Below are 10730 nucleotides of genomic sequence, written 5' to 3' on the forward strand. Positions count from 1 at the left end.
CCAGGCCAGGTTTGGCCTGTAGGCCAGGTTTCACTGACCCCACATCTGATGATAGCTCCTGCTGGTCAGCTCCTTGTTCACGTGGTCATTTCTCCATGGTCTCTGCTCATCTGTGGGTCACACTTTCCCTCTTGGGTTCCATGAACCCTCACTACACTTTCCTTCGTCTCTTTATTCCATTCTCTTCAGTAAGTGCCTTCTGGGTGTATCACGTTGTGGGTCAGGACACGCATGAAAACACTGTATGTTCGAGATTGCCCACAGAAGAATCACAATGAACGAAAAGGACAGATGGGGGAGGTAAGACGGTATGACTCAGTTCTTGGCTCTGTTGAGCACTTAGACCAGGGGCTAGCTGGAGAACCTGGCCGGTGCCCAACCGTGAGAAGCAAAATGGGGCTGATCCGGGCTGGGGAGCATGCCCCAGACATGACCGAGCCCAAAGCTGGGCCAGGTTACATGGTATACCTGCCATCAGCTCTGCCGGCTGCCACCCGGGCCCAGGTAGGGACAGTCACCCAACAGGCCCGGTGCAAGGAGCAGCCTAGACCAGCCAGGATCCAGAGGCCATCACCCCTCCCACCCCCCACTGCCACCGTTCTTCTCCACAGATCCAGACCCGAGAGAATGAGAAGTCTTCTGTTTGCTTGCTTGTTTTACTTAAAGAGGACAGCCATGACTTCTAACAACCTGCGTCGAGCGAAGTTTACAGGGTCAGACTGGAAAATGTATATGGCAGCTGGAGCCTGTGAGGAAAATCAAAGTCGTTACAGACAAATAAACATTTCTCTCTACCCCCACGAGAAGGGTGGGCAGTTTGGGCCCCGGCTATGCTGGATTAGGCCTGCCAGCTCCGGCCCCAGCTGGAAAAGTCTGAAGTAGGCTCACGGGGGTTCTCGATGCAGAGGCGCTTTGGGGTAAAGCCCTGAGAACCACAGAAGCTAAGCACAGGCTTGGAAGGTACAGAGCCCGTTCTGCCCCTCTGGAGCCGGTCACAGTTCTCACCCAGGACCCGTCTGTCCGTCAGAGCTGGGATCACAGACCCGGTCACATCTCCCTGCCTCCTGCTCCCCGCTGGCTGCTGGGGGCGGGGGCGGGGGGGTGGGGGTGGGGAGGGTTAGGAAGTGGAGCCAGCAAGCTGCCAGCTGGCCTCATAACTCCTCCTTCCGCTTCTCCGGAACCTCACTCTCCCTGCGTGCTGCTGAGGAAGTCGCACGCATTTCCCCTGCCTTGGGTGCTAACCGGCAGCTGTCCGCCCCTGTTCACCGGCCACCCGGGGCCCCGAGGAAGGAAATGAGCAGGTGAGCTCCGAGGAAGAGGAAGCAAACCAGGGCGGGGGGCAGAGCCTGGGGCCAGGGGAGGGGGAGAAAGCCATTTACTCAGATGCGATCGTGGGCCCCCCCAGTGCAGGGACCCCAGGTCTGGCTGTGCTTATAGCTGGTGTCAGGAACACTTTCAGCCAGAACAGTCTGGTGGGGACCGTGCTCTTCTGGCTGGGCAGTTAGCGGGGCTCAGCCCACGATTCGGCAACAGAATACCAGCGACCAGGTGGCTTATGAAAGAGGGAAATTTCTTTCACAGAGTCTTGGAGGCCGAGGCTGAGACCAGGGTGCCGGCAGGGCCGGGTTCCGGGGAGAACTCTGCTCTGGGTTGCAGACTGCTGTTTTCTCGTTGGGTCCTCACGTGGCAGAGAAGTGAGAGCTCTCCGGGGCCGCTTCCTTCGGGGCCCTCTTCCCATTCATGAGGGGGCCCCCAAACCCCACCTCCTAATGCCATCACCCTGGGTGGGGGGGGAGTGCAACATGTGAATATTGGAGGGATGCAAACATTCAGTCCGTAACAGGGGGATGGCAAAGAAATTATTAAAATAACTACCCTTACTTCCCCCGTGCACGCGACCTGCATTTCCCGAGGGCGCGATCGGAGCAGGTGTTGTCAGCACAGGGATAGAGTGATGAACAGGACGACGGGATGAGCAGGACATGGTAAATGAAAGCGTAAGGATGTGTGTATACATGCATACGTACGATATACTGTGTGTACGTGTGTACGTGTGTGTGTACGTGTGTGTGTACGTGCGTGTGTGTGTGAGTGTGTGTGTACCGTTCACTGAACATGACGTAAGGATGCGTGCTTTCAAATAAAAATAAAAACAAAGCAGGGCAGGGTGGGCACCTGGCTACCTCAGTCGGTGGAGCAAGCAACCTTTGATCTCGAGGTCATGGGTTCGAGCCCCATGTTGGGTGTAGAGATTACTTTAAAAAAATAAAATCTTAAAAAAAAAAAAAAACCCACGAACGACAAAGCAGGGTGAGGGGAGAGAGAACACCCGGGGGTCAGAAGTTCCGTTCTGCTGTAGCAAAAGGAGGCACACTTTTTCTGTAAAAGACTGAATTTTTTTTTTTAAGATTTTATTTATTTATTTGACAGAGAGAGAGAACACAAGCAGCAGGAGCAGCAGGCAGAGAGAGAAGCAGGCTCCCCACTGAGCAGGGAGCCCGATGCGGGACTCGATCCCAGGATCCTGGGATCATGACCTGAGTCGGAGAAAGTCGCTTAACCAACTGAGCCACCCAGGTGCCCCAAGACAGAACTGTTCTAGGCTTTGCAGCCCATTTGGTCTCTGTCACCACTCTTCAGTCCTGATTATCCCACTCCTTGAGGCTTTGGGGAAGTTACTGAACCCCCACGGGCTTCCACTGCTGTGTCACGAGACAAGACGGGACTCAAAAAGAGTCCCTACTTCAGGCGGATGTTGCAAGTGTGACCTGGGATGTCTGTGGAGCACTCAGCACAAATGAACAGCGGCTGCTGCTTTCCTTGCGATGACCTCGCCCCTTTGAGTCCGCAGGTGACAAGGGCTCACGGGTCACTTGTCCTGCCCTCACACAGGGGCCCAGCTCCCTCGGTATCAGGAGAGGCTGAACCCTGGACTGCCAGCCTGGTCTGAAGCAGCCCGCTGGAAGAGAAGGCAGGCCCCCACACAGACTTTAGCCTAACTCATCTTGTTTGCTCCCTCCCAGCAATCCTGTCCCTTTGATAGAAAAGGAGACTGAGGGTCAAGGATCACCAGACCCACCCTCCATGACACTGTTCTGTTTCCCAGTGTGGGAAGGGTTCCAGTTGGGGAGGTAGCAGACAAATGGCCTAGAGATGGAACAGAGGGATCTCTTGTCCTTTGCCACCCCTCCCCCGGCCAGCACTCATTCTGCCCCTGAGGTGCCCAGGACCTCCAGGACCATGCTCCCTCCCGCTGCTTCTGTGCCCGTCCTTCTCTGGCTCCGTCTTGCCCCGTGGACACCCACCACTCCGTGTTCCGAGTCCCTGTGGGCCTCCTAATCTACATTTGAATTAATGAACACAAAAAGCTGACTTGATGATGGGAAGAACCCCCGGGAAACATGTACATTTTAGCCAAGGTTTCATTCCTTTGAGGGGCTAGTCGCGGTGGTGTGTCAGGCACCTCAGCAGCCCCCTTTGAGGACAGTTCCTTTTACCTGGGGAAGTGGAGAGGTAAGCTTTGTCCCATTTTGACAGTTGAGGACACTGAGGTTCAAAGAGTTCATACACCTAGTAATGCCTTCCATTTAGATCAGGCCAGGATACACACCCCTGAAGCCAGGAATACGAACACTATCCTATGTATCAAGCATTTAGCACAGGGGCGCCTGCGCGGCTCAGTTGGTCAAGCGTCTGCTGTCAGCTCAGGTCGTGAACTCAGGGTCCTGGGATCGAGCCCCGTGTTGGGCTCCCTGCTCAGTGGGGAGTCTGCTTCTCCCTCTCCCTCTGCCCTTTCCCCACCACACACTCGTGCATGCTCTCTCTCTTTCACTTAAATAAATAAAAATCTTTTTAAAAAATCATTCAGCACAATGAATATTGGTTATCTGCCCCACCCCCTTCCCATCCCCTACCCTCAAGCCGGAAGAAAAGTCTAGGGAAAGTAAGGAAGCACAGTTGAAGCAGGATATTAAGGAGGAGGACTTGCAATTGAACATGGAGGAGAAAGCTAAAAAGAAGGTTATTTGCACAGATATATTGCACATTCACCCAATCACAATTTAGAATTTGCCAAACCTAAGCCATTTGCAAGAAGTCCATTTACGGACGTCTGGAAACCCCACCGAGAAATCTATTTCTGATCTCCTTTTGAAGATTTATTTAATTCCCAGGGAGCGTGGCCCAGTGGCAAGATATTTCCAAGAAAAGGGAGGGGAACCTAATTTTCTATTTGGCTTAATTTTGTTCTGGAACACTTGTGAAGGCTCAAATCCAAGGGGAGAAAAAAAAATATCCTCCTACTTCAAGAAGCACAGCAAGGGCAAGAGAGAGAGCGAAAATTCCTCTGTAAAAAGGGGCAGGTGCAAGCTTGCCCTTATTTGCACCACTTTACAAGCATAGAATTTGCTTGAACTTGGAGGGAAATAGGACTGCCAAGGGCAGGTGGAGAAAATGGAGAATGTGTTTCAATCCTGTAAAGGTTTGAGAAGGAGTGTACTTGAACAGGAAGAGGATGGATGGATGGATGGATGGATGGATGAAGTTTAGGTGAACGGATGGGTGGATGGATGATAAACAGGGGAAAGGGGAACGAGATGGCTAGCTCTGCTTGTATTTGAGTTTTGTTTGGCCTCTTACAGTGTTTTGAAAACATTTGAATTAGTTGTTCTCATTTAAAGCACAGAAAATTTAACCTAAAATTCTGGATTTCTGCCTTCTCAAAAATCGGAATCTCTGGCAAAACCAAACACGTATTCCTTCATGGCAACAATAGATGGGAACCAGATAACAGCTGTCCCCTTTGGATGGGGTGTGTGTGCTTCAGTCCTCCAGAGTCCCCACCGCGCCACATGGACTCTGACACCTGCCAACTCGTGCACCGTATCTACCTGCCCAGTGGGCATTTAAGTCACGAAAGGCCAGCTCTCAGTAAGTAAGCACGTAATAGGTATGCTGTTCCGTGACTCTGTCCTCGGGCCCTGGGAGTCTCTCCATGTCCCTTCTCGTGACTTCCATTGATTTAATCAGTCTTACAGGTGTGAGGTGGGGGTTCCTCTCCATAAGACCTAGGTCCTTGCCTCTCCGTACACCCATTCAGTGCAGCAGCCCCCCTTATACAGAGCTTGGCTTTCCATGCTTTCCGTTTTCCGCGGCCAGCCATGCTGAGGAAGCAGATGGTCCTCCTTCCGACGTATGGCCAGAAGGTCAGTAGCACCTGCGTCCTGCCCGCTCTTCATCTCACCACACAAGCGTCTTACCGTCTGACGTCATCACGGGAAGAAGCAGGGTGAGTACAGCAGAGTCAGGTGTTCAGAGAGAGCACGTGACCAGATCCATGTAACCTTTATTATAAGGCATTGTTAGAATTGGTCTATTTTATTAGTGGTCATTGCTGTCAATCTCGTGCTGTGCCTCATTTGGAAATTGCCCTTTGTCGGAGGTGTGTGTGTAGTGTACGTAGGGTTCGGCACCAGCTGCTGGGGGTCTTGGAACACATCCCCCGTGGATAAGGGGAACAACTGCTCGGAGATCTAACCTCTTAGCAAGACCACTTAACGTGTTTCGGGATCCAAGTTCCCACACACGTATTCACCTTGCACGTGAACTCCACACCCCACTGCAGACTGGGAGAGCGAGACTGGCTTTCCCCCGGGCAGGGTGAACCAACAGTTCTTTGACTTTGCTCATGCAATTTCCTCTGTCAGGAATGAGACCTTCCCCCCACTCCGGGTCTGTCTGGTGAACTCTTCATCCTTGAGGCCTTGGCTCAGGTGTGGCTCCCCCTTGAAGCCTTCTCTCTCTGGAAGAATGAGATGCTCCTTTCTCTCTACCCCCATCACTTGGACAGTTGTACAAACACAGCCCCATGTGACAGTCTCTTCTGCAACCACGCCACTTCGCCTGGACCCTCAGGGCCGAGCACGGTTCCTGGCAGGTGGTCAGTGTCCGTACCCTTGTTGAATGAGTCATTAGCCATGCTGCACTCAGCCGCTCATGGAGATGTTTTCCTGAAACGTTGTATTGCAGTGGCTGCTCAGGCTCTGTGCTGCAGAGAGCACTGTGAACAGATCAAAATAGGCATGGAGGCCCCTGGTTGTGCAGTCCACAGCGGGTGGCTCTGTCCGCGGCCCACCCTGGCAAACAAACCGCAAGAGCAGAGTTAGTCCCCCAAGTTCAATCAGGATGGACTCTGTCTTATTTACTACTTACGTGACTTGGGACAAGTTACCGAAGCTCTCTGTGCCTCAGTACCATCATCCGTACGGAGGGACGGAGTCCCTTCTTGCCAGGTGGTAGAGAATTGTACTGAACAGTCTTTGACACCATCATCATCATCACCGCTGCTACTTAGCAGTTCGGGATTACTTCCATCCTAGACTCCAAAGACTTCTTTGGCTCACATATCCTTCAGACCCTGGAGATCTCGACAAGATTGGCCTGGATGCCCTCTCCTGCTTCAACATCTCATGGAAGTTCAAAGACTCCCCCTAGGACTTCTCAGATTCCTGGGAGTTAGATTCTTAAGATAATTGCCTCTGTTTAGGCTACTGTGGTCCATATCCCTTTAAATCTGATGTGAACTTCCTTCCTTGACCTGCCCGTGAGCGTGCATGCATGTGTGTGTGCGTGAACGCACGCGCCTGCAGACACACAATTCCTCCTAAGCGTCTGTAGGCATAGGAGAGTGTCCCCCGTCACAGGGAGGAGGAGGGGAGAAAAGGAAGAGAGTTTTGACCACAGACTTGCCAACAACTTCAAATTCAGCCTTATGCTTCCCAGGACTGGAGTGGTCCCGCAGCCACCCTACCAGCAAGGACCTGTCTCCCCCACTCTTCCCTGGTCTCCAGACCCACACCTCCTCATGGGCCCCCATCCCCCTGCTCCCTTCTCAAACAAAGGGACAGTTGCTCTCCTGGCCTCTCTCAGAGCAGTTTAGCTCTGTCCTCTGTCACCTCGGTTCTTGCCAATACCCCTGCTCCCGGGATGCTGCCTTCAACTCACATGTGATTCACTCCCCGAGAAGAATTCTGGGACCAGCTTCTAGGACGCTGCGATTCTCGCCTCTGCTCACTTGAGCGGGTCGGCTTCACGGACCTGCTTCGCGGACCTGCCACTAGTCTAGTTACACGAACCTATACTCAGAGGGGCCAGGCCTGCGGTTTCATGCTATTCAGTCTCTTGAAATTGGTAATGATTTTATATTTGAATTTGTGATTTATATGTGAAGACCCATGGGTCTTCCCTTCCGTAAGTCTTGCAGCCTCAGCTCGTAGTCCCCTCTCCTTCCACCTCCTTGCCCTCCCAGGACGGTTCTCATCTGCTTTCCCCCTCCCCCCAGGGACCCCGGTCCTGCCTGGCCTCCTCCTCCCCACTGCTGCCCGATGACCAATGCCCCTTTGCCTTGGGGTGGTGACCACGTTGTTCAAAGGAGTTCAGCATTTATAATAATGAATTCACTGAAGGTATCAAAGAACTTGGCACAAAGATGGTCCGTAAAATTTCTTGTTTTATGCTACCAGGCCAAAGACCTTTCTGGAACACAGCCCCATGTGTGGACCTCTCCAGGGTTCTTGGCTTCCAGTTCTCCCACTTGTGAGTGGCTCCTCCATGTCACCCTGGACCTCGATTACAGGGTCGCGTGCTTCCTTCTAGTTTCCTTTGGCTGTTGTCTCCTGTCATTTCGGTGTCACGTAGTCCAGAGTCTCTCACTCAAATCAAAGGCCCATCTGTTGTTGTCCATTATTATCCTATTAATGCAGTCAGTGCCAAGCTGCGTCTTCTTCCTCAGAGCTCTTCCTCCATCTTTTAGTTCTTGGCCTTAGCTCCTTGATAACCTCTGAGGTGGTATGTGTAAGCTCTCTTCCGCTCTGATGCCGAGGGTGAGGTTTGCCAAACTATTCTCCCTGCCCCAGCCCATCCCACCTGCCTTCTTACTCCCCCTAAAGCTGAAGCCATGTCCCTCCCATTCTTAATTCAGCCCCCTTTCCTAGGAGCAGGACCCACAATTAGTGGTCAGCACTGATGAGGTAGTCCAGGCTCAAGGACCTCCATGTCACCACCCTCGCACAAGATTCTGGTCTATTTGGTTTTTTTTTTTTAAGATTTTATTTATTTATTCGACAGAGATAGAGACAGCCAGCGAGAGAGGGAACACAAGCAGGGGGAGTGGGAGAGGAAGAAGCAGGCTCATAGCGGAAGAGCCTGATGTGGGGCTCGATCCCATAACGCCGGGATCACGCCCTGAGCCGAAGGCAGGCGCTTAACTGCTGTGCCACCCAGGTGCCCCAAGATTCTGGTCTATTTGATCTCTGAGCCCATGTTCTTGGAAGCAAACTCTCCCAGTGAGGGAGTCTGACTAGTCACCCTTGTCCCTGTTGGCCCCAAGACCACCGTATAGGCTCATGAACAGTGTACGGACTGGCCGTCCTTAGGTGAAGACAGCTGATCTCCTACAACCAAGGAGATAGGGTTCAAGGAGCCACGGGGACAACTTGGGGGAAGGGATCCCTAGAGAGGAGGTTAGGGCACTGCAGACTTTCTGGAACTGTGGCTATGCAGGGCCACCAGCCATCCAAAAAATTGGATTCCTTAACATTTAATATGTATTGATTAATGGGTGGAAAATACTGAGTTGATTGCCTATAACTAACTCATACAGAGTCTCAAAAATTAAATAAAAGGGAAGTAGACATGAGAGGCAAAAAGCAATTTCCTCCAAAAATTCAATTTGTTGTGTTCTCTGCGTCTGATTTCCTTTGGGTTGCCCCTGATTTCCTTAGGACCTCCCAAACCCCCAGACTCCGCCTGTGTCTGGAGCCAAGGCAAGACGCGGGCCGTTTCTCCAGCCCGGGCTCTGCCAAGACCAGCGAGGTTGGCTCAGCAGTGAGGTCTTCCCAGGACACGCTGCCCACTGTCAGCGTGTGAAAGATGATCAGCCATTAGATTAATTCCTCATAAAATATCACTTAGGCCGGAGCAGGTTAGCTAAATATGTGGTCTTAAGAATCACACAGAGCTTCTCTTTTGGCTCTAACAAAGAAGAAAAAGGCGGGGCAGCGGGGGTATAATTGGGCAGAGCGCTGCGGGGCTGCCCCCAGGCTGGCCGCCAAGTTACTTGAGGTCAGCGTGGTTGCAGTGAGAGGGTTGAGGTTTCCCTCCCTACCAGACTCCCCCTCCACCCGCTAACACTGCAGGTGCCTTCAGCTTCGGTGGACATCCGTGGAGATGTGGAGACTGCCGCCCTCCTGCCCTAGGGACAAATCCCAGCCCCCGATCTCTGTAGACTTTAGTGAAAGATGCCAGCAATGTGGAGTACAGAGAAATGCGGAGTCGAATGAACCTGCTTTGTCAGAGGGACAGCAACGATAACACACAGATTCTTGTCTCATCACCGAAAGAAGCATGACATTCACTTTTCTCCCACATGTGGCCTCTGCTCTAGCAGTGCTGGTTTCTGCAGTATTCGTTGAACACAGATGACATGCCCCTACCTCAGGATCTTTGCACTGGCTGTTTCCTCTGCCTAGAATACTTTCCCCTAGATAACAGCATGGCTTTCTCCTTCACTTCCTTTAGGTCTTTACAAATGTCACCTCCTCCATGAGATTCTCCCTGCTTGCCTTATCAGGAGTTTCAGCAATTCTTCCTCCCTGCTTTATTTTAGCCTCCTTAACCCTGACGATATTTTCACTCGATATACTTTATTATTTAACTTGCTTACCTGTTTTTGCTGATAGATGGTAAGTTCCATGAGGCCAGGGATTTTTGTTTTAATTTATTCACTACAATATCCCCAGCAATCAGAATAGTGCCTGGAATATAGTAGGTGCTCAAGAAATGTTTGTTGAATTAATGAGTGCGTTGGAATGAGCCCATTGGAATTGTATCTGGGTTCAGATGTGTGTTTGGCTCATTAGAAACAGTGACACCCTGATACAATGTTTCACCTCTCTGAGTCTCAATTTCCTTATCTGTAAATTGGGTATAACACCTGGTCTATGGGGTTCTTGGGAAGGGCCAATGAGATAATGCATGTTAAGGGCTGAGCACAATGTCTGGCTCGGAGTAGAAAATACATAACCCGTAGCTATCTAGCTACTGTAAGAACAGTAAGTGGCTAATACTACTGAGAAGATTGAGAACAATTTAACAGAAACAGAAATAAAAATAGAAGTCTCCAAATCTGCCTGGTTTGGGGATGGCAGGCAAAACAAACCTCAAATGCAAAGAGGTCTGGGTATGCAAGTCTGTGTGTATATGTGTGTGTGTGTGTGTTTGTGTGCACACGTGTCCCATTCTTACAGAAAATCGGTTTCACAGGTTTTAATCCTCATCACGATTATTCCAGGCTTTCTCCTTGGACATTCGTGTGCACACAAGTATCATAAACACCACGCACATGCACACACGTGCACAAGACTGCATATTTACACACGAGTGTGTCCCTCTGCCCCACCTCACCCGCACCCCCATGGGAGGGGCTCTGGAGTAGGGCAGCTACGCACTGTTTGCAGCTCGGAAGGCTTGGGAGAGAAATCACACTCTCACAGCCTTGGTTGCGCTCAAGTTCCCTCCTAGATACTGTTTGGGACCTAAGAATGGCTCTCTGTCTCTCCTCCCTTTCCCTCTTCTCACCTCAGACTGAGCCTTCTGACTGTTCTAGAAGGGACTCACTCCTTCCAGACACAGAACCCCTCTGGCGGTCTGGCTGCAAAGGGGAGTAAGTGCAC

At 51.5% G+C, this 10730-nt stretch overlaps 1 long non-coding RNA gene across 1 annotated transcript; it reads left to right on the forward strand.

Annotated features, from left to right (window-relative positions):
• The first annotated feature begins 1208 nt into the window (after window positions 1-1208).
• On the forward strand, window positions 1209-9941 carry LOC113265035 (uncharacterized). Its single transcript, XR_003319899.4, has 5 exons — window positions 1209-1301; window positions 1582-1985; window positions 4775-4929; window positions 5158-5287; window positions 5706-9941. It is a non-coding gene; the product is annotated as an uncharacterized LOC113265035 (long non-coding RNA).
• The last annotated feature ends 789 nt before the right edge of the window (window positions 9942-10730 follow it).

The sequence above is a fragment of the Ursus arctos genome, unplaced genomic scaffold, assembly GCF_023065955.2.
Source record: "Ursus arctos isolate Adak ecotype North America unplaced genomic scaffold, UrsArc2.0 scaffold_23, whole genome shotgun sequence".
Taxonomy (NCBI): domain Eukaryota; kingdom Metazoa; phylum Chordata; class Mammalia; order Carnivora; family Ursidae; genus Ursus; species Ursus arctos.